Genomic DNA, 24084 nt, shown 5'->3' with positions numbered 1-24084 from the left:
CTTTTGTTCCGCAAAGTTATAAAAACCTTCTTGTTTTAATTTTTCCCCTCTTCTAGCTGCGCCTTCTCTTTTCCCTCCGTTTTTATGCTTCAGTGTTAGTTATGTGTACCTTGTCATGCGCCAGGACGCCCCTTAGCTGGGGCAGCTGTGCGCACTACAAATGTTCCTAACATAACATATATTTTCAATAAAAAGCCTTCGTGCGTAAATCAGAGAAGCCTCCTAAGCAGTATTTCTGCCCATCCCTCTTTCAGGAAATAAGAAAACCTCTACCATTGTTGTTGAGTGTACTCCAGTCCTAACACCTTCACTCCTGTACTTCTAGACAAAGTACTAGCTTTTAGCCTGGTCTGTAAATAATGAGCCTATTTCCGAGCTTCAGAGATGGTCCACACAGCATACCAGTTTTTGTGACAACAGGAACTGTTGCATCATTCTTAAATAGCAAGCTGGTTATTTCCTATCACAGTTGTGAAGTTCTGGTACAGATACAGTGACCAGTGAAGGGCACTCTTCCCACGGCCGCCTTACTCTAAAGCTGGTCCTGCACTCTGGTGTGCCCTCATCTGCAATAGCCCTGGTATGAAGTGCCTCTCTAAGTAATAATACTTTTTTTTAATCAAATCTAGTGAGAGATCTTGTTAGAAAGACTTTAATTCAAACAATAAACACAACTTTATATAGTTATTATGTTTCTTTTCATAATCAATTTTTTTTTGTGCCATTAAGACGTACAACATGAGGGGGGAGCCTGTGGGCGAACGAGCTGGGCCTGCTCTTTTTCCCTTTCCCCGTCCCTCCATGCAGCTTGAATCCCCCCTGCAGCTTGAGCCCAGTCAACCGCGGGAATCGCATGAGACGCGATCCGCTGTCCACTGATGGCCTGCACCCATCTGCCAGCATTCATGAACGGGAGCGCGGACGAGTGCGGCTGCCGATAGTTGGTGGCCGCAGAGCGTGAGACACAGACGGTCCGCGGAGGTCGCCGGACTAGGTTCAGGTGCAGCCTGCGGTCTGGTCGGGTGGTCCCCACTCGTTCGTCCAGCCAGTTGGACCAAGTGGGGTCCCATAGAAATTTTTCTAGGAAAACAAAGGAAGCAAAGTAAACAAAGGAACACTCAGCTGGAGACCTAACACAATTCCAGAGGTCTCCCCCACCCTCCAATTCTCCTTCTTCCGGCCTCCTTGCTCTGTTGGAGGTGCGGTTTCCATTGGGAAAGCAGGGCTAGGAAGAGGACTGCAGTGAGGATAAAGTAATTAAAATTGCCTCATGGGACCTAATAATTTTATTCACTGGTGCCCAGGGACAGGATTAAAAAAAGAAGAGGACTAGGGGTTGGAAACAAATATACCCCTATTAAAAGGTCAACATGTTCTGCCCTTGTTCGACTCCAGGTGGAGTTCATGGGCATTCTTCAGAACCCGTCAAAAAACAAGTCACTCTGCGATAACGATAAAACTATTCAGATGATTATACTGGCAGTTAGGTTCGTGCCAATAGGCAAGAGCTCTTGCCAGGACCCTGCCGTACTGAGGAGGTCACGGACTGCAAACGGCAGCCGAGACTGTTGTGGGGTACCCGTACCTTATGGCTGAAGAGAGGTAAACTCTATCCCTTTATCAGATGAAGACAGTGTACTAATAACCCGCCTTTTTTTAATCCTGTCCCTCTGCACCATTTAATAAAATTATTAGGTCCCATTAGGCAATTTTAATTACTTTATCTTTTTCTTTTTGCACTCTGCCCCTGGCTCACCCACTTCATCGGCTACCCCCATTTAAAACACCTCATCTTTTCGCGGTCCCGGTGTGAGGAGTGAGCCTCATGATGAAGCATGTCATCTTTGGGAAAGTAAGAGTTCTCGTCCTTAAATAGAAACATTTTTTTCCTTACAACCCCCTTTTTCTGTTAGTTGAGAACGTATCTTGTACTGAGTTTAATGTTTAGAACATGTCTCATACCAGACACTATTCCCTCTTCCTGGCAAGGACCAATCATGCACCCAATTTATAAAAAAGGCCCAGTGGCGAATCCTGAGAGATAGCTTCAACGTCTTGGAGAGCGATGAGACGATAAGTATTTCGCTTCTCTATTATTGGAAGACCTAGAAGCATGGGCCAGCTCAAAACATCTGATTTCCTTTACTGGAAGACCTAGAAGCATGGGCCAGCTCGAAACATTTGATTTCATTTAATCAAACCAGTTTCAGACCCATGTTGGGCACCACTGATACCCTAGTAGCAATTAGGATGTTAGTGTCAAAACAGATACAGAAAAACCAACTCCTCTACAGCTGTTTTATAGATTACAGCAAGGCCATATCCAACAGGGTTCTCTTTTTGTCGAAACACAAAAACTGGGACAGCCCTGCGGTAGAGAGGTGTGGTGCAGCGGTCAGGGCAGCTGTCTTCGGAGCACAAGGTTCGTGGTTCGATCCCCGGCTCCGGCAGCAGCTCAGCTGAGCACCATGTGACTCTGGGCAATAGCTCACTTAATTTCCACGACAAGGCGTAAGGGTGAATAGTTCATGCTTTACAAATACAGATTTACATTTTACTCTGAGGCATTCAATTACTATACTCTTAAACCTGGGCCAGAGTCAAACTTGATAATAAAACAACAGTATCCAATAAGATTGGGATAGAGCAAGGAGTGAAACAAGGGTGCGTACCTGCCCCAGCTCTTTTCAACTCACTGATGAGTGACTTGGTGCCTGCCCTGGATGCTATTGTCAGTGATGCTCCTAAACTGGGACATTATCTCATTACCCCCCTTCTTTACGCTGACGATGCAGTTCTTCTGAGTCAAACAGCCAGGGGACTACAAAGGCTGCTCGATGTTTTATTTGCACAAAGTACTGGAACGGTATGGCAGTAAACGTTGAGAAGACCAATGTGATTTTCGAAAGGTAAAAGAACAAACCCGTAACACACAAAACACAGCCTGTCTGCCGCCCCTAGATACAAGTACATTGGATGCTGGTTAGATGAAAAGAGAGGGCATCTAACTCACGAGAATTCCCTGAACCAAAGTGTGCATCACTATTCTTTGCATTTCCGACCATTTTTAAACACACCAAGCAACTCACCTTAGAACCTCTGCTGAAAATAGTAAAAGCCAGGCTAATCCCTATGTTAGCATACGGTTCGGAAGCCTTTCCCGGGAAACTGGGCACCTTTTTGAATACATCTCAGAGCCAAGTGTTCACAGGATTATTTAAACACCCAATTCATTCAGCAGCAGCTCAAATTAGATCGGAATTCACATTATGCGACCACGTCTTGGCTCAAAAGGCCTGCACTCTAAAATATCTGCATGCTACGTGTGCTGACAAGGTAGGAACACTGAAAAACTTCATCTGGAAGGAAGTATCCTCAACGAATCATACAGCCGCTCAACATTCTTGGACTGTCTCCTTTCATGAAGCATCGAATCTTAAAACAGCTGCAACTTTGTGGAATCAAAATCCCCCACACCAGGATTTTTAAAAAGCGGTAAATGGACTAATACAAAAAGCATCATTTGTACAAGATCGCCCGACCCTTATGACACGAAAGCTTGCTTACTTATAAGTAATAAATAACAAAAGAAAGATCAAAAATTATCTTACAGACATTTTTGCTGTGCACTTCAAAATTAGGTACTTGCTTATCAGGATGGGAAACTTCACATCACTCGATCTTTTACCACATTGCTCGATGTGCCCTGCATTAACCGAGTGTCGGCTCTGTGGTCAATCTCAGGAGAATCTATCTCACCTTCTATGTGTTAGCCCAGCTCTAACTTGTTGTCCCGCTAGCGCTGGTATCGTGAGCCTCGCGGCGCACGCTCGCAGCCGCAATGAGACACGCCACACTGTTCGTCTTGGTCTCGGCGCAAACTGCCTTCTCAGGCCGCGCCCCTTTATTTATATACAAACGCGTACGCCACGCTCATGGCGTACGCATCGCGTCTCAGGCCCCGGCGCTCTAGCGTCGAACGCTAGAGCGCTAACTGCAACATCCCTCCCCAACTTGGATAACAAAACTAATTTAAGTCTCTGACAGTCACTCACTTGCTTGGCAGGCAAAGTCTGAGGCGGCTGCTTGGCGGGGGGTTCTCTCTCAGACCATACCTTGCGGTGGCACAAGTGCCGGAGCTGGCTGGATAGCTGGTCCCCGCTTCACCTCCCTCAGGGGCAGGATGACTCGGCTCTGGGGCGAAGCTGGCCCTGCTGGATGTTGGCCCAGGTCCCAGCTCGGGGGTTGAGGTCTCTTCCTCCACCTCGTTCAGTCCCCCGGGGTCGCGCTCAGTGGCCTGGGGAATGCGTTTGAACCACGAGATGTTCCTGGTGGTCGACTCTGCCCCTCTTTCGGCTGTGATAATGGTACCCCGTCTCTGTGCAACTGTCCAACTTCCTGGTTCATACCGGGGTTTGAACTTACCTCCCGGCCTCCGATCTTTTACGAGGACGCTGTCCCCTGGCCTGATGTCACGTTCCCGACTGCCTCTGGCCCGGCTCACCTGCCGGTTTCAGTGCGCCCGTCGTTGAAGGGCCTGCTCCGCTTTGAACGGCGGGGGCGTCCACCCGGGGGCCGTGGGCAGCCCATCGCGACGCGTACCTTTGAGCATGAGAGTCCATGGGGCTTGCTTGGTGGAGCAGTGGGGCGTGCTCCTGTACTCCCCCAGGAATCGTTGAATCTCCCTTTCGGGGTCTAGATGCTCCACGCCGGCTATCCGTATCACTTTATTCAGAGTCCGCATGAAGCGTTCTACCTCTCCGTTGGCCTGCGGCCATTGAGGGGTGATTCGCCGATGCTTTATCCCCTGGTGTTGGAGGAACTCCCTGAACTCGTGACCTTGGAAGGGTGGTCCGTTGTCGCTTTTTAGCTCAGAGGGGAGCCCGAACATGTTGAATATTTTTTCCAGTGCTGGTCCCACAAACGTGAACGCTGTGGATGGTAAGACTTCTACCACGGGATATTTAGAGAAATTGTCTATGATGACTAGTGACGCTTTCCCGTTTGGGAGGCTTCCAAAATCTATGCTGACTTTGTCCCACGGGTGTTTTCCCGGTTCTTCTGTCACAATGGGAGCTGGAGGCTCAGGGCCGCTCGTCACTTGGCACGCGGAGCAGCTCCTCACTACGCCTTCCACCATGCCGTCCAGCCCCGGGAACCATATTTTCGCCCTCATTCGGGCCTTCATTTTCTCTGTCCCTTGATGGCCGTTGTGAGCAATGAGCATGGCTTGATGGCGCAGTGCGGCCGGCATGACGATCTTTGACCCCCGCAAGATGACTCCCTCTCGGGTCGCACTTAGTTCATTCCGCACTCGCCAGATCTGCTGCAAGTCCTTCTCCTCTTCTGTCCACGAGTTGGCGGACTGTAGGAAATCAGCCCATGACCCCTTCTGGAGAGCCCCTCGTGTCCTTGCCATCACTGCATCGTGTTCCGCGGCTTGTAAGATCTCCCGGATCGTTAGTACTTGGGGGCAAGTCAAAGCGGCCAACAGGTCGATGTGTGCTTCGGTGTCATCCTCTTCTTCCTTCCCCGTTGGGGACGTCTCCTCACTCTCCGGGTGTCTCGACAAAAAGTCCGCCGGGTTCTTTGCACCTGGCCGATAGATCACATCCATCTGGTACTGTTGCAACCCGATGGCCCACCTTTCAATCCTCGGAGGGGGGTGGGGCGCTGTCCCTTTGAACAGGGGCACCAACGGTTGGTGGTCCGTCACCACCGTGAAGGGGTGTCCGCAGACGTACAGGTGGAAGTGTCGGCAGCCCCACCGGATGGCCAATGCTTCACGCTCAATTTGAGAGTACCTCTGCTCGGTTGCTGTAAGTGCCTTGCTGGCGTAGGCCAGGGTTGCCCATCTCCCCGGTTCTTGTTCTTGTGTGAGAACTGCGCCCAGCTCCACCGGGCTGGCGTCGACGAGCAGCTCAGTCTTCCTGGTCGGGTCGAAATAGACCAGTGTGGCCTGATCAAGGAGCGTGGTCTTGATGGCGTGGAATGCCTCCTCTTCCTCCTGCCCCCAGTGCCACAGGGTGTCATTCTTTGTGAGGCGTCTGAGAGGCTCAGCCGTGTTAGCCAAATTTGGGATGAACCGCCCGCAGTACGTGGCCATCCCGAGTAAGCTACGGACTTCGGACGCGGATATTGGTGCCGGGGCGTTCTTGATGGCCTGGGACTTCCTCGGGTCCATCTGGATGCCTTGATTGGTAAACGTGTACCCGAAGAACTCGATCTTTTGCTGAAAGAACTGACACTTTTCCTTGTGTAGCGTGACCCCGAACTCCCTCAGCCGCGTCAGTGTGGACCGGACCCGCCGGTAGTGCTCATCCACGGTTGTGGCGTGTATCAGTATGTCATCACTGACATTCAGCACTCATGGTAGCCCCTGCAAGATGTCTCTGATAGTGTTCTGAAATATTTCCGCTGCCGAAGAGATGCCAAAGTTAAGGCGTCGGTACCTTCGCAGCCCTAGGTGTGTACTGAAGGTAGTGATGTATCTGCTCTCTTCAGCTAACGTTAACTGGTGGTACCCTGCGTTGAGGTCCAGTTTGGAGAACCACCGGGCCCCGTTGAGGTCTGCGATTATGTCGTCCATCGTAGGCGTGATGTGTCTCTCCCTTTTGATGGCTTTGTTGGGCAGCCTCATATCGATACACACTCGGATCTTGCCTGGTTGGCGGGGCTTTTCTGCTATCACCATGGGGGATACCCATGGAGTGGGCCCGGTTACTGTCTCGATGACGCCTTGCTCTTCCAGCTTCCTCAACTCCTCCTCCACGAGTGGGCGTAAGTGGAAGGGAATCCGTCTGTGTTTTAGCGCTGTAGGCGTGACTGAGCGGTCAATGTGGAGCTTGACTGGCGGGCGTCGGATGTTCCCGAGGCCAGTAAACAGCTCCGGAAACTGGTCTAGCAGGGTGGCAGTTTGGGAGTCTTGTACCTTCCGGAGGAATGCTATCAGCCCCAGGTCTTCGGCTGCATGCCCGCTTAGGAGGGTGTCTGCTTCCTGATTGATCACGTGTATATCAATTGTTATCTCTGTATCTTCTGTCCTCACTGGCACCGTCATCTTTCCTGCAAGGGGCAGCGGCACATCGTTTCCGTAGGCATAAATTTGGGCCTTCGATCGTCTGAGCTCGGGCTTGGGCTGGAGGCGGTTGTACTGTTGCACCCCCATCACGGTGACTGACGCCCCAGTGTCGATCACAGCGTTTACTCGGGATCCGGCGACTAGAACGTCTCACCTCGGCTGCGGTCTTCTCGAGCTCTTGAGGGCTCTGGTGAATGAGACCAGGTACGTCTCTCCCTCATCATCGTCGGACTCAGAGACCTCATTTCGCAGGGCTTGTGCTTGCTTGCGGCCTGCGTTGGTGTGGGAGGACAACGACAGCTGGGACAGCTGTCTCACCATGTTCTTCGCTGGCCTCTTCCCCCTTCGGTCTTGTTGCGTGGAGCGTTTGCGGCAAACAGACGCAAAATGGTTCATTACGCCGCAGTTGTCACACGCTTTCCCTTTTGCGGGGCACGTCCTGCTTGGGTGTTCGTCATACCCGCAGTATCCACACAAGGCCGCAGGTTTCTTGGCCGCGGGTCGGCGGGGCGCTTCACGCGTCTGTACTGCGTCGGCCCGCTCCGTCTTGACCGTCACTCCTGACCCGGCTCCTCGTGTGAGCGCCATCTCCATCTCCTCCGCTCGGGCGTCGGACAGATCGTGGGACCGTGCGAGCACCAGGATGTCTGCCATCGGGATGTTCGGTTGGCGAAGGATGAGGGTTCGTAGCTTTTTGCTTCGTATGCCGCAGATCAGCTGTGCTCTGATCTCCTCCTTGGCTCTCTCTCTGACGAGGTGAGTGTCCGCCAACACCCTCAGTCGAGCGTGGAATGCATCCACTGACTCCCCTTCCCTTTGTCTTGCCTGGCGCAGCTTAAAGTGTTCAAAGTCCGGGTTCAGTTGGGGGTCGAAATGCGCATTGAGGGCCGCCACGGCCGCATCATAGTCGTCTGCGTTCCCTGTGTTAGGAAGGTGTTTGAAGAGGAGATACACCTCCTCCCCCGTATAGTGGAGCAGTAGTGACCTCTTCACGGCTCCGTCAGTCTCTCTAGTGCCAGTGAAATAATTATTGAGCCGGCCAATCCACGTTTGCCAGTGTGGGGCGGCTGTGGCAGGGTCAGCAGTCTCGCTGAAAGGCGGCAGGACGCCAGATGGTGGATGCAGTGGCACTGCCTGGGCGGGGCGTTCATCGTCACCCATGGCTCCCTGGGACGCAACACAGCAGGAGTAGGCCGCAGAGTCAGGGCATCCCCACACCGGGTAGACTAGGATGCTTCAGGGCCGGGGCAAGGCACGACCCCCAGTGAAAATCACCCTTGCAGGAGGCGGGAATGTTCTTCCGCCGATCAGGTGCATGATTGGTGCACACGTGCACTCACCGGTGAACTGCTAGGCCACTCGAGGGATCAGCTCCGATTTCAGTGGAACGAGCGCCGTTCCGACCAGAACAGCAGACCCACGTGCGAGCGCGGGACCGCCGCGGTGCACGGGTCGATAATGAGGCACACGGAGGTGAGTGTCCCGTTCCTCGTCGCCAGTGTTGTCCCGCTAGCGCTGGTATCGCGGGCCTCGCGGCGCACGCTCGCAGCCGCAATGAGACACGCCACACTGTTCGTCTTGGTCTCGGCGCGAACTGCCTTCTCAGGCCGCGCCCCTTTATTTACAAACGCGTACGCCACGCTCATGGTGTACGCATCGCGTCTCAGGCCCCGGCGCTCTAGCGTCTAACGCTAGAGCGCTAACTGCAACATAACTAACGACCGCAGCAAACTCCTTTGCCAAACATGGCTTACACAAGGTTCTTTTCAATTCAAGCAGCAGTAGATTTCCTGCTCAACGACGCTCACTCTCAAGCTATTTGCGGTTTGATAACATTTCTAAATAAAATCCGCAAGTTGCTAAAAGCTGCTCCCCTGCCGGACATTCGTGGAACATAAACTGCATTTCCCATCCTCTTTCTCATATGCGTTTTTATGCTTAAAGTCCTGTTGCATGCAAACCATCACCTATGATTTACACTTTTATTCTTGCATAAATACATGAAGCACCGATCAATGGGTAACTAAATAACAACACTCTACTCATGTCTATCTGATTATCAGACAGTTATGTCCTACAGGACTTGAGCAAAATCTTGCCTTGCAGAATGTGATTACTTTTATTTACGCATTGACACTTCAAGCTTCAACATAACGGGTGTGATAGTAGTGACTGTGGTTTTACCCAAATATCTATTACTACTAATTCATTTACAAGATATTGATCGTTTTGTGATTGATTTTATAACTTGTCTAATGCCACTGTATAACACTTCTTCTATCGTAAGCAGACATTTTTACGTGTCATGGATTTAGAGCTACAATTTTAAAATTGCACTGAGTTATATTTATACGACAGTTTTTGAAGTCACACTTACCCGAGTCTGTTTTATCAATGTGTAATGGCTTCAATTAGCTGAGCAAAAACAAATAAACTTGAAAACAGTAATGAACAAGCATTTGCAATGCAATAGGTCTCGCAGTTACACGAGTTAAAGCTATTGGCATTGTAAATGACAATGCCAATAGACATTGTTATTTGCAATGTCAATAGCTCAAACTCGCGTAAATGCGAGACCTAATGCATTGCAAATGCTTGTTAAAGAAAGGGAGAGGTTGAGAATAAATATGAACAGAGGGTGGCTCAGATCGTAAAGACAGGGACTACATGTTTTTTAAAATGTGGCTAAACAAACGTACCTACGATGTTTAGGGGAGAGAAGTTGATATCCGAAGTAATTAATTATGATTTAAACTTGTGATGATCTGTGTTTTTATAAATTAATTTTATTAAGTTTGTGCGCAAAGGTTCTTCATTTTCCTGCAATCTTTTTTGTTTTGATAAGAATTTGCCGATGACCGTCCCGCCCGACACCAGCGTAATTTAAGTACCCTGCAGTCAATAACATTACGCCCCTGGTGTGAGCAATACCCAACATTTTTGCGTAGTACACCCCAAATACACAAAAAAAAGATGTAAAATATGAGGTTAGGTGGAAAGTGGTCGACTTATTTATTGTAGGGTAGATTTACTGTAATGTTTCTGGTTTTATGTAAATTTGCCCATGCGCGCCGTGGTATACACTGCCTTTAATTAAGTCCCCTGCAGGGGTTAACAGTATGCCCTTGTGGTGACTGAGGCCCAACAGCTTTGTGTACTAAAGATGTAAACACTGTGAAATAAGTTGCAATACATGGGGTCACGGGAGAGAGGAGAGGCAGAGGGGAGAGGAGGATGGTAGAGAAAGCGTTTTACGATGTGTGGGGAGATAGGGGCATAATGGAATGAGGGGGGGAGGATCAAACGAAGGAAGAGAAGTTTACAGCAGAGATTATTTTCTCTGGGAAGTGGGGGAGGTGTGCTGCCTGCCTGCTATCACTGTGGCGGTGCTGGTCTGCTTCCAGCAAACAGTTGTGAACACAACATTGTAATTTATATTCGTGCTAGCCTTGTGAAAATAAACATCCCGGATGATCAGTGTTGTTATAATTTTTTTTTTTTTAAGTTTTTGCCCAAAGGTTCTTTTTTTCTCAGAAATGTTTTGTTTTTCATGAGAATTTGCCTATCACCGTTCCACCAGACACTGGCGTAATAGAGAAACTCTTTTTAACGAAAGGGAGAGGCTGAGGGTAAATAGGAACGGAGGGTGTCTCATAGTCAAGAGATAGGGAGTGCATGTTCCCAAATCAAAACAAGGAGATAACCCCCACCCAGCCCATCCCAAAAGGCTGATGGCTTTAGCCTTTTATTTCTGGCCAGTGCCGGTATTGCTTCTGAAAACCTGCTCACCCTACGCAGGCTGGCGCCATGACAGACAGGCTTTCCTTTGCGGGCTGGCACCATCACAGGGGCCTTCTCTACTAGTAGGGGAGGCCTGCATAGTCCACAAGTCATCCTTGCAGATGCTTGTAGCGGCTTGAAGCTGGCGCCTGGCTCGCGGTGGTTTCAAGTATTCAGGGCTGGGTGAAGCCAAGGGCAGAGACGCGTCAGGGAAGGCAGAGTTCTGAGATGAAATACAGCAGAGACGCACTTGTAGTGTAGCGGGCCGCTGTGCAAAGAGTAAGGAGAACAAGTAAGGAGTGAAAGGGACGAATGCCATCGACAGAAGTAGGTAGGTAGGTGGCCAAGTACCTCTTGGATAAGGTCATAGTGCAACACAGGCTTTGCCACCTAACGATTTACCATGTAAATTGCTAAATGGGGGTGAAGGACCATGAGAGTATGGAGTTCTGGATTAGAAACTCTTAATATGGTAAACCGTATGCTCTGAATAGATTGAGCGTGAAGGGTTCTAAATCCGATGAGTGAGTATCCCTGAACGTAGAGCATTCTAAGAATATCATACAAGTATCCCATCTCCATGTAATCTTACCGGCAGCTCTGGGCTGACCTCTCCCTTGCAACAATGGCAGAACAAGAAAAACAAGCCCGGCGGACGTGGCGCGCGCACGCTTGGGGGCGGGGGAGCGCATTCCAGGCGGGGGAGCGGACCCTTTGAAGTGTGATGCCAAACGGATTGCATGGCTGCACGATGCGCGTGATTGTGCGCGTGCTAGCCATGCAATCCACTTTTTGGGAGCACTTTTAAAACCCCCTTACAATAGTCTCGCTTTGCGATCGCTTACGCGATAGCAAGGCGAGACCTAAAAACGTAGGTGTAATGTTTGAAAATAGTAAGAGGTTAGAATGAACTCGACATCTAGGATAAAGAACATGGATGTGAATGTGCCAGCGTGATGATCATGATTGTCTGATATGTTTAACATATTAAACTCTCCTGAAAAACAGATACACTCGATGTAAGCCTTTCTGAACGTTTTGTAATTATCTATTAACACAAACTTCAAACAGGAATTAGAGGCACCCGAAAGGAAAAAGAACCGTTCTTACGTCACGGCAATCCATCCTTGTTCAAGAGAAAGTGTCCACTCTTCTGTTCTAAGATGTTCCATCTTCAATGTTCTCTGGGGATCTGTGCCAATCAGTTGGCCTTTTCCCCTTTGCTACACATTTCCTCCGGTTCCTGTCCTTCCTCAGGACATCAGAAGTTTGAAGGGCACAGATCAGGGTCATCCTTATTGCTTCAGGTTAAGCAAAGGCGTGTGCTATATGAGTGCTAGTTAACAATTAACAACCTGGGGTCTGGAAATCGGGGAATTCAGGAACTCGGCATATGTCATCTACTGCGTTTCCTTTGATGGTTGATCTGAACTGTGTCTCCTGCACACATCCCTCCACACTTTTAGCCTTGAACCCCCATACGTTTTTAATGTCGGGGTGGGCTCAGATATTTAGGCCTCCTGTTGGATTCACTGGGGCAGTCGGAAAGAGACGGGTGGCATTTTGTTGACGTTGGGAGCGAACACCGTCCCAAAGCAGAGATTCATTTAAGTGAAAATGCAGTCATTCTATAATTTTTATATTGCAATTCAAAGCCTTGTGGATAATTAGAGGAGAGTTTTATTGGGAACTAAAATATTCAGGATGTTTCTCATAATACAACTTACACGCACCTCTCCTAATGATACATAAATATTGTTCTTTATAATAATACTTACTCATGATATTAAAATCAAGAAGATGGTATTGTGGCCTAAGGTAACCAGTGGAATGCAGCGTAGCATGTTTTTATTCTGGGCAGTGCTGGAGGAGGAGAGGTGACAGAGAAGAGAAGATATGGCTTCAGGGGTGGTGAGGAGAAAGCTCTGTGGCAAGATTGGAGCAGTGACACAGCTGTGGGTGGTAGAAGGGTTGAGGTTGAAATGGGAACTCTTTACAGTTGATCGAACATCTGAATTGTTACAAAGTCACAAGGTGTTCCTGTTAAGCTCTTAAAGGAAGTAGAGAATTAATAGAGCCTGGTAGATTCAATTGTGATTACGTTTCAATCCTAGAAGGGCAGCAGGACACCTTGTATCCCCTCTTCTCATTTTGTACTATACGGTTGAGGGTATGAAGTTCCCTTCTTTTCACGTGTTCGCCCAATCACGCGTGCATTTATTTTTGGATCTAAACAACTGGCAATCTTTATAATGGCTAATCGGTTCCCCCAAAAGGTCTGCCAAGATTCAACAAATAAGACTTACAGACAGTGCTTACCTCAAAGGATAATAAAGAGGGCAATTTCACTGTTCAATAGAACAGCGAGTTTGTGTGTGGTCTGCGGTCCACAGACACGTATACCACAAGGGCTGAGCCAACTTTGACCTCTTCTGAGATCAGTAGATTGGGTGCCAGTGTGTTGGGCAGAACCAGTTTGCAACACTGCAGAACTGATGAAGGACACATGCTTAGGGATCAGCCGCTTTGGTTGTCCGGTGGGTCCTGTTTCCTGTTTGCTTCTTGCAAGTTATGGATTATGAAGATTCATGGCTGAAGCAGGTACATTTCTCTTTGTATTGTGTAAATGCTCTGCTAAAGCAGGTGCAGCCTATTATCTTGCAGATGTCCTGTTGAACTGGGTTCTAGTCCTTCCTTTCATAGAACTGCTGACGATCAAACGCGAAAGGAAGAAACAGAAAAGACTTTGGCACTCCAATAAAAACCCCACCAATTTCAACTCCTTCAGGTCTACCCTCAACAACTATCACCACCACCTCACGAAGGCAGAGAAGAACACCCTCACCAACCGCATCAAGTTGAATGCAAACCACGCCAAGGAACTCTTCAGCATCTTCAGAGAATTCTCCTTCCCATTTGCCACAAAGAACACGATCCACCCCTCCCAGACCGACTGGATATAACACTTAGTCCAAGAGGCCATTACCATCATGAACTCAATCCTCTCCAGGGCTCCCATAGTTCCCTGCCCACAGCACATCTGCAACCTAGGAAGCAAAGAAATAAGCAGCAGCCTCACAGAGATCCTCAACTCTTCCATCATCATGGCCACCGTCCCGACTCATGGAAGCATGCGGAGGTCAAGCCACTCCTGAAGAAACCCTAGTGAGCTAAAGAATTACTGCCCCATCTTGCTACCCCCTTTCGCTGCCAAGGTCCTCGAGAAAGTCATTAACCACCAGCTCAAAGTAAACAATCTGCTTGACTCCTCCCAATCCGGTTTTCTATTCAACCACAGCACTAAGACCGCCTTGATCGCAGCAACAGACTAAATCAGACACCTTCTCAACTAAGGTGATACCGCTGCACTCATCCTCCTCGACCAATCTGTGGCCTTCAACACCCATCTTCCACCACACCCTTATCACCAGACTCCACCACATCGGCATCCACGGCACAGCCCTCAACTCGATCTCCTCCTTCCTCACTGGCCAAACTCAGAGGATCCATCTACCTACCTTCTACTCCGTACACAAAAACATTGTCAGAGGCATACCCCGGGGCTCCTCCCTCAGTCCCACCCTCTTCAACACCTACATGACGCCACTAGCAGACATGGTCCACACCTATGGACTGAGCATCATCTCATAAGCCAATGATACGCAGCTCATCCTCGCCCTCGCAGAAGACCCAGACATCACTAGAGCTACCTTCTGAAACACCATGTCCGATGTCGACACCTCGATGAAGTCCAAATGCCAAAAGCTCAACTCGAACAAAACGGAAGTGCTCGTCTTTGGGAATAAGCTCTCTCCCTGGGACGACACCTGGTGGCCCACCAAACTCGGCCCCACACCAACCCCGACCGACCACACACAGAATCTTGGAATCATTCTGGACAGCCAACTGACCATGAAGCAACAGGTCAATGCTGTATCCTCTTCCTGCTTCAATACCATCTGCATGCTCTGCAAGATCTTTCGATGGATCCCCACCTCCACCAGGAAAACAGTCATCCAAACCCTTATATCTGACTATTTTACCTATGAAAACACACTCTATACTTGAACCACTATACAGCTCCTCAACCGCTTCCAGACCGTCCAGAACACTGCGGGAAGACTCATCCTAAACAAGAAAGAGCAGCACCACCCCCACCTCAAAAGTTTGCTCTGGCTCTCCATCCACAAAAGATGCCTCTTGAAACTCCTGACACATGAATACAAAACCCTCCGCAACTCCAGACCTGCCTACATCAACCACCCCTTGACACTCCACCGAACTATCAGGGAGCATAGTTCTGCCTCCTACACCTTGGCTCACATTCCCCGCATCCATCTGAGCCACTGTGTAGGTTGTTCCTTCTCCTAGCTAGCCACTAAGCCCTAGAACGACCTCCCACTACACCTGCGAACTGCCCCTTCACAGGAAGTCTTCTGGAAGAAGCTCAAGATATGGCTTATTGAGCAACATGGCTGAGTAGCAGCTCTCGCTGGAGACTCTGGCAGCCCAAACATAATCCTGAGTCAAACCCTGCCTTTGTGTCGCATTCCGACCAGGAAACCAACACCCTCACCGGGAGGGAAGCTCACCGGAGACGGCGAGGCTAGCAGAGTACCAAAATAAGTACAGGAGGCCCCCTACAACAAAGCGGGAGCGACGCAGAGATGGAACTCAGACATCTAAAATGGTGGTGCCCTGAAGCTGATAACACCCGAAATTGAGAAGTGAGCTGGTGAGGCTGACTCCCGGGTGCAGTCCTACCCACGGAGGAACAGGGGTCTGGTCCTTCGTTTGGCCATCCCACACCCCTTCGGCCCCCTATTCTGCCCGCTGCCATGCCGGTGAGAGTCACGGGGCTGCTGCACGGCCACGCAGGCTATAGGGACTGCGTGGCTGCAGGTGACTCATATGGGCAATAAATCACTGACACCCCTGACGGGGCGTGGCACCCCGAGATAGGACCAGGAGGCCATTGAACACCTGATGAAAAACACAGACCGGTGCTGGAGGCAGAGGCCTGGCAGTGTGCACCCGGTGTGTTGGGCTGATAGGGGGGCACTGCCTAGCCACGCAGAGGACGAGACCCTACACCTGGCTGGGACTACGCCCCAGAAGGGAAGACAATGGGCCCACCTGGCCCTTGAGGAGCATGGTGCACAGAATGAATCCTGACAACCGGTCGAGTCCAGGCCTTCAACTCAGTGGAACGCAGGAAATCTTTGAATGTGGTGGGTCCCAGGGATTCCTTCATAAGACCCCCCCACACTGAAGGTCCTGGGGTGCGATGTGGATGAAGACACCCTGAGGGCGGCCTAGAAGGCTAACAGGGAATAGACACAAGCCGCAGTTATGACGACACAGGACTGTGACACGGCTGTGGGGGACCCCCCCTGAACATTGCTGCAACGCGGTGCCAGGACATACCCGATGCCCATGGCTAGTTGCATGGACTACGACACCAGAGTGAACTGAGCCGAGGGCAGAATTTGGGACACGGTTGACACCCCCAGTGGCGACTCCTCCACTAAGGCGGAGGAGCGTCACCTCACTGCCTAAATGGAAAAATAAAATGATAAGAACGTATCTTTATTATCATTTTATTTTTCCTATTGCAGACAGTGGTGGGGTGGGCGGGGCTGGACAGAGCAGGGGAGGAATGGTGTGCACCCCCTAAGTGCGCATGAACTGTTTGACCGGCCCTCTTGGGCCAACCAAACAGTTCATGCGCACTTTGCATGTTCCTAACAGGCTGCATTACACAGTCTGGTGAGGAACATGCACAGGCTCCCTGTTCAAGTCTGAGCACCGATGCACGGCACTAAGACCAATCACAAGGCTGCATTCAGGGGAGCCTGTGTGCCCGGGTGCTTCCTGCTGCTGCCCGCGACAAGAAAATGAAGAGGATGGATGACGGATTAGAGGAGGCGTCCGGCCGTTAAAGGTAAGTCCTGTTTTAAAAATTAGATTCCTCTCCCCACCACCCCTGTCTGTTAGAAGCCGCTAATGGACACCCCCCTCATAAGTGAAAAGTAGGGGGGAGTCCTTGAGCCTCAGGGTGACCTACAGGTGAACATATAGGTGCCCTTAGCAACTGAGACACCCCCTGGGGGCAGCCAACCAGCAGAGCACTGGTCCTGGATGCAACTGCAGTAAAGGAAGACATATCCCATGGACCCCTGGGGCCACAGGAGACTGAGTTGGGACCAACAAGCCCCCTCTACAGTCCCGCCCAGAAGATTACCCATGAGAGACCTTCAAGTTCTGAGCTGCCAGTTGGTAAAACAACTGGTTTACACAAAGCAGACCACAGAGGCAACTGGATGGGTAGAAAGACACCTATAAGCAAGCCACTGAGCAGCACAACATTGAGGTGCATTACCTACACGAGGAGATACTGAGAACTAATCACCTACAATGGCAAGAGATAAGGAGCCGAAACCCTAGAAACAAGGAAAAATGGATAGGTACGCAAAGGCCGTGGCCCAGCCGCTCGGAGCAGGAAAGACTCTGCACCTGCCAGATAACACGACCCTCCTGTAGGTGATACAGTCTTCCAGAGAGGTTCTGGAAGGGAGATAAGCTGAGGTTCGTTCTGAAGTAACCTTACTACGGCAGGACCTATTCAATGTATCCAAGAGAGTGACTCAGGCATTACATCACATATTGAAAGTGGAAGACATATCTCATACGCTGCACAAGGAAGTCACAGGTCTCTCTGCCTCCCTGAAAGAGGTCACCTGGAAGGTGGGCGATGCTGAAAATAGAGCACGCAGGAATAATTAACGCTTCATACGCTTCCTGGAGGGAACAGAAGGAGCAGACACAGGACTATTCCTGGCCAACTGGTTTGGAGACTCCCTCCCTATGGCATAGTTTTCGTCTTACTTTGTAATCGAACGGACTCCCAGGACGCCCAGTTTCAGACCACCAGCGGGTGCACCCCCATGGCCTTTTATTGCTCGCTTCCTAAACTTTCAGGACCGTGATCTGATACTCCGGGAAATTAGACAAACTGGAGAGGTCAGACATGGCAATGGCAAAATAATGGTCTTCCCTGACTGCTCCTGGGAAGTGCAGAAGCAACGGCAGACCTTTAACTCCATCACAGCAAAACTGAGAACTCTCCACATCCAGTACATAATGCTCTTCCTGGCGAAACTCAAGGTTATCTTTCAGGGTAAATCACTTTTTTTCCAGACGCTGGAGGAGGCATGGACTTGGATCGAGGAAGACCCTCCTCTGAGACAAAGACATGAATCAACGGGGGCTTCCCACCCTGGCACACCAAAGGCACGCCAAAGAGACGGTCCACACCATGGATACGGAACAAGAACTGCCTCGAACTATGAATAGGAGGAAACAACTCAGGGGCCGAGGACAAACTACCTCAGACCCATCAGAACAGCAATATTTGGCCGAAACAGACAGCGACCATGCACTACTCCAAAAGATCCCCTGCATGGAGGAGCCGAGTCCAGACACTGCCGCCTGGGAGCTCCCACAACAACAGGTGCACGAGGAGGTGATGAAGGATGAGATGCATGGGCCTGTTGGAGGCCGGAGGACAGAAAGACGGCGCTAGGTGCCCCCTGACACTTACACGTTACACTCAGCAGGTGTCTAGTTTAGTGTTGGGAAAACACTAATTTCTTCTTCTGGGGGGAATTTCTAAGGGGCAGACTTAGTGAGGGAGGGATACTGACCTCCCAGGCTTAACCTACAACACAGTTGTCATGTTGACTGTTCGGGAAATGTGCGTGGGCAGTGGGAGAAAGTGGGGCGGTGGGGCTTGTTGGTGGACCTGGGATGCAGGGTTAAACAAGGGGAGGGTTGTTTGCTATCTAAGGCTAGACGAAGAGACAGTGGAATCAAGGGCAGTGAGGTGAGCCATCATTTCCAGCCACATGCATTTCAATGATGTAGGGTATCCGCACATAGATCGCACACGTGCAACACCGGGACAACGAGGGACAACACTCTTGGCTGGGTTTCTATACACATTGGGCCTGATTCATGTGCATATAACGTGTTCTCCAGGCAGGACTATCTCCTCGCTCTGGTGGGAGAGATAGAGACAGTTGAAAAGACAGAATACCTGGCGAGGGGACAATCAGACCATTCACCCCTTTGGCTGACAGTGGGTGGACGATCTCACAGACAGCAGTCTGGGACACGGCCATAGTGTGAAATTAGAGGAGACTCCGAGCTGTACTTCCGCAAAAACGAGGACTCAATGTCCTCCGTAGCTGTCCTGTGGGAAGCCTACAAAACCATTCTTCGTGACAGGGCACAAAACATCATAGCTCATAAGAAGTGGAAAGATGCCCATGAGGTTGAGACACTGGAGCGCAAGCTTTTAGACCTGGAAGGGCACTTGGGCCCAAACATTGACCCGCTCACAATACACCAGATTACAGTCACCCGGAGGTAATATGAGGCATTGCCCCACCAAGAAGCAAAAGCCCAGCTCCTGGCAATGCAACATCGCCTGTACGAGACAGGAGATGGAGCTGGGAAACTGTTAGCCTTGTTAGGTAGAAAAGAGAGGGAATGAAGGTGTGTAGATTCCATTCATCAAGAAGGCGTAACATACATGGCAGCCTAGAACATAGCAGATGTCTTTGTGAGATATTATGCAGATTTCTATAAGGCCAGGACATTAGAGGATGACCGCCAAATTTACAGTTACTTAACTACAATTAATACCCCCACCCTCTCTTTAGACGACTGAGAAGCCTTTAAAAAAAGCTTACACTGGAAGAAGTCACAACAGCCATTGGTAAGCAAAAATCGGGGAAGACCCCTGGTATCAATGGATTGCCAGCAGAATTTTTTAAAGCAAATGCTGGACTGCTGGGTCCACATCTACTAAAGACGTACCTGATGGCGCAGGCAGAGGGAACACTCCCACCGGACCTCCGCAATGCCACACTAGTGGGGATCCACAAACCAGGAAAGCCTGCCATGGACTGTGGGATCTACAGACTATCTCGCTACCGAATGTGGAAACAAAAATATTGGCCACCAATCTAGTAGGTGATCACCTACCTCATTCATTATGACCAGGCCAGGGTTTGTGCCAAAAAGGTTGACAAGAGATAACCTCCGTCCCCAGGCCAACTGGCTAGACACGGTGAAAAATAGAGCTGACCCTCATATATTCTTATCCCTGGATGCTGAGAAGGCATTGGATGCAGTTGACTGGCCATTTATGAGTCGAGCCCTACTGAAACTGGGGGTTGGACCCATCTTCTTAGCATTGATAGATCAATTGTATACCAACCCGAGGGCTTGAGTGCGGGTGAATGGAGTAATGTTGGCAGATTTACCCGTGTGCCGAGGCACAAGACAAGGCTGCCCGCTGTCCTCCTTTGTTGTATGCCTTAATACTGGAGCTATTGGCTCACATAGACAGAAGAGGCTTTAGAGACAACCTGGAGATACTTAGGGATGAGCGGAGTTCAGTTTTTGCCCAGATGACATCCTCCTAAATGTCACTTATCCCAACATGACACTTCCCATTATTCTGCAAACATTTGAGGACTACAGAATTCATGTTGGATACGGAATAAACTGGGACAAATCTAGCTTCTATCCAGTGGTGGGGTGTGCCTAAACACACAAGATCGTCAAGGACAACTCGATATAGGCAAAGAGAGGTTCCAATACCTAGGTCTTTACATAACAACCAACACCACGGCGAGTCTTAATCATAATATTAGGAGGATTTTGACAGAATTTCACGAAGACGTGGAAAGGTAGAGACGGCTTCCCTTGAACAAAATGGTCACACTCCCAAAGCTGCTTTACGATCTTACAAACACTTACTATATAAGTTACCAGAGGAGATCTTTAAAACAATTGAGGAGGCTATACGCACGATCCTATGGAATGTGGGTCATCCAAGGGTGGCGCTCCAGACACTCTAGCTCAGTCAATACAATGGAGGGATTGTGCTCCCAGACATACGATCATATGACCTGGCAGCTCACCTTTTTGTCATTTTTTAATTGGGACACCTACCGGGTGATCATCCAATATATGCCTTGGAAAGGCTCCGGTTCCAAACTCATACCTATCTCCACTACATCTACAGGGGCAGAAGAATTTGTCACTGCATGCGACTCAGAGGACGATAGATGCTTGGAACGGGGCGGAATGACAAATGAGGTGGGACAAGATATGCACGAGGAAAATCCCACTACGGGAGGGGATACACCTGCCAAAACTGGGTAAGCTATAGGGCTTCTGACCTTGGTACATGGTTGGGATATCCAGGCTAGGCGACCTTCTGGAGGATGGCTCCCTGATTTCCTTCAGCTCACTCCAATGCGAGTACCAGTTGAGTGACACCCAATTATATAAATATTGGCAATTACAGCATGCATGGAGGGCAGAGAGGCTAGACACATCCGACATTCCCAAGTAAGCACCTCTGGAGGCTAGACTACTTCAGGGAGAAATACCAGACAAAGCTATTTCGTGGACATACAAAACCCTAATAAATAACATCCCGGACAATCTGAAGGCCCTCAGTGCCCAATGGGAAATTACCATGGGGGAATTTGAAGAAATGGACTGGGAAGCTGCGTTAATACACCCAAGAGAGGTGGCTGAGAAACTAAGGCTGCGACTGATGCAATTTAAAAGCCTGCACAGGGTTTAGTTTGATAGGGCACGCTTGCATAAATTTGGGAGGGCAGAGACACCCGACTGTCTCCGCTGCAAGACGGAGAGATGGACTTACATACACACGTTATGGTAATGCCACCGCATAAAGTCATATTAGACCAAAATATTAGAGGAACTGAGCAAAGAAGTGGGGACACATCTGTCAATAGATGCTAAATATGTCCTGTTATGCATCCCTTCAGAGGCGGATCTCCCCCGATACAAACTCCTGCTATGTAACCTAGGGCTGGTAGTCGCCAAGGCAGACATACCCAGATACTGGGGAACCTTGAACTTCCTTACAGTGACTGAACGGAGGGCAGGCATGGACCTTCACATGGGTGCGGAGAAGGTGACATATAATGTGCAAGGGTGCCCGCACAGGTTTTCTAAGGTTTGGGGCCCCTGGTTGAGTTACAATGGGCTGGAAATGGAGGGTGAAATGGATGAGCCCCGGCCACAGACTGTGGAGACGGACCGGAATGAGCTGGGGAATCTTTCTTCCAAGTACACACCATGTGTTTGTATTTACCGTGAGATGCTGTCTTATGATGGTTATGCCGGTTAGGACCTGCATTTATATCACTCCTGACTTGATTCAATGTCTTCATGTTCATGCTCTTGTATTTAGTGCATAAATATGCACCACATTGTGTTTTCAGAAACAGTAATAATCTACATTTTTTTTAAACAGGGCTTTTCGACAAAGGCGCACAGACCCCCGGGGTGACAAGTCTCGCTAAACAAGACTGAATAATTGATTGATTGATTGAACTAAGAACTTTAGATTTAAGCCACGCCCAAGAAAATGTACACTCAATAAAACAGTATATGGAAGAAATGTAATACTAAATTCACATTTGCATATTTAGTCCAAAGTGCAAAGGTCAAATTCCACATTATTACACTAGCACAGTCTACACCGAATTCCTGCTTCGTGGCACACAGCATCCATGTTACAATTCGTTTACAAAGGCCAATTTAATGAGATGCTATCTCTCCACACCCATATAACCCAGTGGACTCTGGTACTTTTGGTGCATAACTTCCGTATGAGAAATATTAGCACGAGACCTACTGGATATGTAGGTCCACAGAGAGAAATAGGCTATTTATGACAATTGTTGAGGGATGGGAGGGGCATCAAGATGCACTTGTGGTTCCACCTCTCGTCTCAAGGTGCCCCTCTCACACCGACCAATGGCAATACATAACACTCCACGGGCCTACCCCACTTTGTGTTTCTAATTCTAACATTATTAAGTCTGTATGTTGGAATGACACTGCTCAAGATTTTATGAAGCATATTATTTTCAGGACTGTGAAGGTCTAGACTTCCTTGGCCTGCAGGATCCTCGTTGCTACAGTACATTGCTATAGTCATGTAATCTCCATTTTTCATGGCTTCTCAGTCACTCCAAGGTTTAGGATTAATTTCTGTTTTAAAATGTAAACAGATTTATCGTTACAAGGCTCTCAAATGAAGGAATAATTAAAGCTGAGAAAACGTAATTTTTTCTCTGAAAGTATAACTAATTCCACTAAACTTTCAAAAAAACAGTTTTGCATTGTCTCTAAACTTCAACACACTGGTACCATAAAATTTGGAATACCACCACTATAAGTCTTTTGTGACAATATTTCCGGGTTTTTTTCCTCAGGGAAAATGTTTACCATCTAGGGACCCATCGTTAATGTTCAAATCTCTCAGGTTCCCCAAATGATCCTGTTCCAGCATGGCAGCTAAAACCACTCCTTTCAGCAGGTGACATCACACTGACTGATTTTAATAGCTCCTTGAAGCATGGCAATTTTCCAAATCTCCTCCTTAGTAAAATCCTCTGGTAAAGAAGACTGCCCCGGGAGTCAACAACCAGAACATGAAATGCACATATCTGATAGAGACTTCTAGCCGCAGATTCCTTATCTTAGAATATTTCCTAGCCATCAGACTGGATCCGGAAGTTTTTTTGTGGTGAGTACTCCTGTGTTCTGGTAGGTGGTGTCGTTAGGTTCCTTGTGGTATCGTCCACCCCTGAAGTGGCGCGTGTTGTGCCTATTTAGGTGCCACCCCAAAGTGCTGACATCAGTTCTCTTCTTTCCATGCCAGTCAGCACAGATCCAACGAAAAAACAAAAATGGCCAGGAGGAAAAAATATATAAATCTTACTCTTCAATAGAAGACTGAATATTCCTCTATTAGCAGTGCATAGTCCTGTCGTTCATTAAATTACATTTGAACATAGGAAACAATCACATACCAAAGAACAAATGATTGCATAATTTAATTAACGTAATCCTGATTCACTTCATCATAATTTTGGGACTTCTCTCAACAAACCATATACAACACTTATATACAAATGACAAGAAATTTACAGTAGTATTAGGTTCCTTCCACCCAAATCGTCGAAAAGGAAGTGTTCACCTATTCCCTATAGGTAATACACTTTGAGGTAGTCTTATTAACACAATTGGTTCTAATCTCTGCAGAACCTTAATCGCAAAATTGTGCATAGATTCTTTTTAAACTAAATCAAACAGTATCT

The 24084-nt window shown here is 48.9% G+C and overlaps 1 protein-coding gene across 6 annotated transcripts in view; it reads right to left on the bottom strand.

Annotated features, from left to right (window-relative positions):
* Nucleotides 1-24084, bottom strand: part of LOC146829437 (uncharacterized) — a 112352-nt gene that overhangs the window by 87402 nt on the left and 866 nt on the right. The gene's annotated exons all lie outside the window — the stretch shown is intronic.

The sequence above is a fragment of the Triturus cristatus genome, chromosome 5_2, assembly GCF_964204655.1.
Source record: "Triturus cristatus chromosome 5_2, aTriCri1.1, whole genome shotgun sequence".
In the NCBI taxonomy this organism is placed as follows: Eukaryota; Metazoa; Chordata; class Amphibia; order Caudata; family Salamandridae; genus Triturus; species Triturus cristatus.
This window is presented reverse-complemented; position numbering and strand designations above follow the sequence as displayed.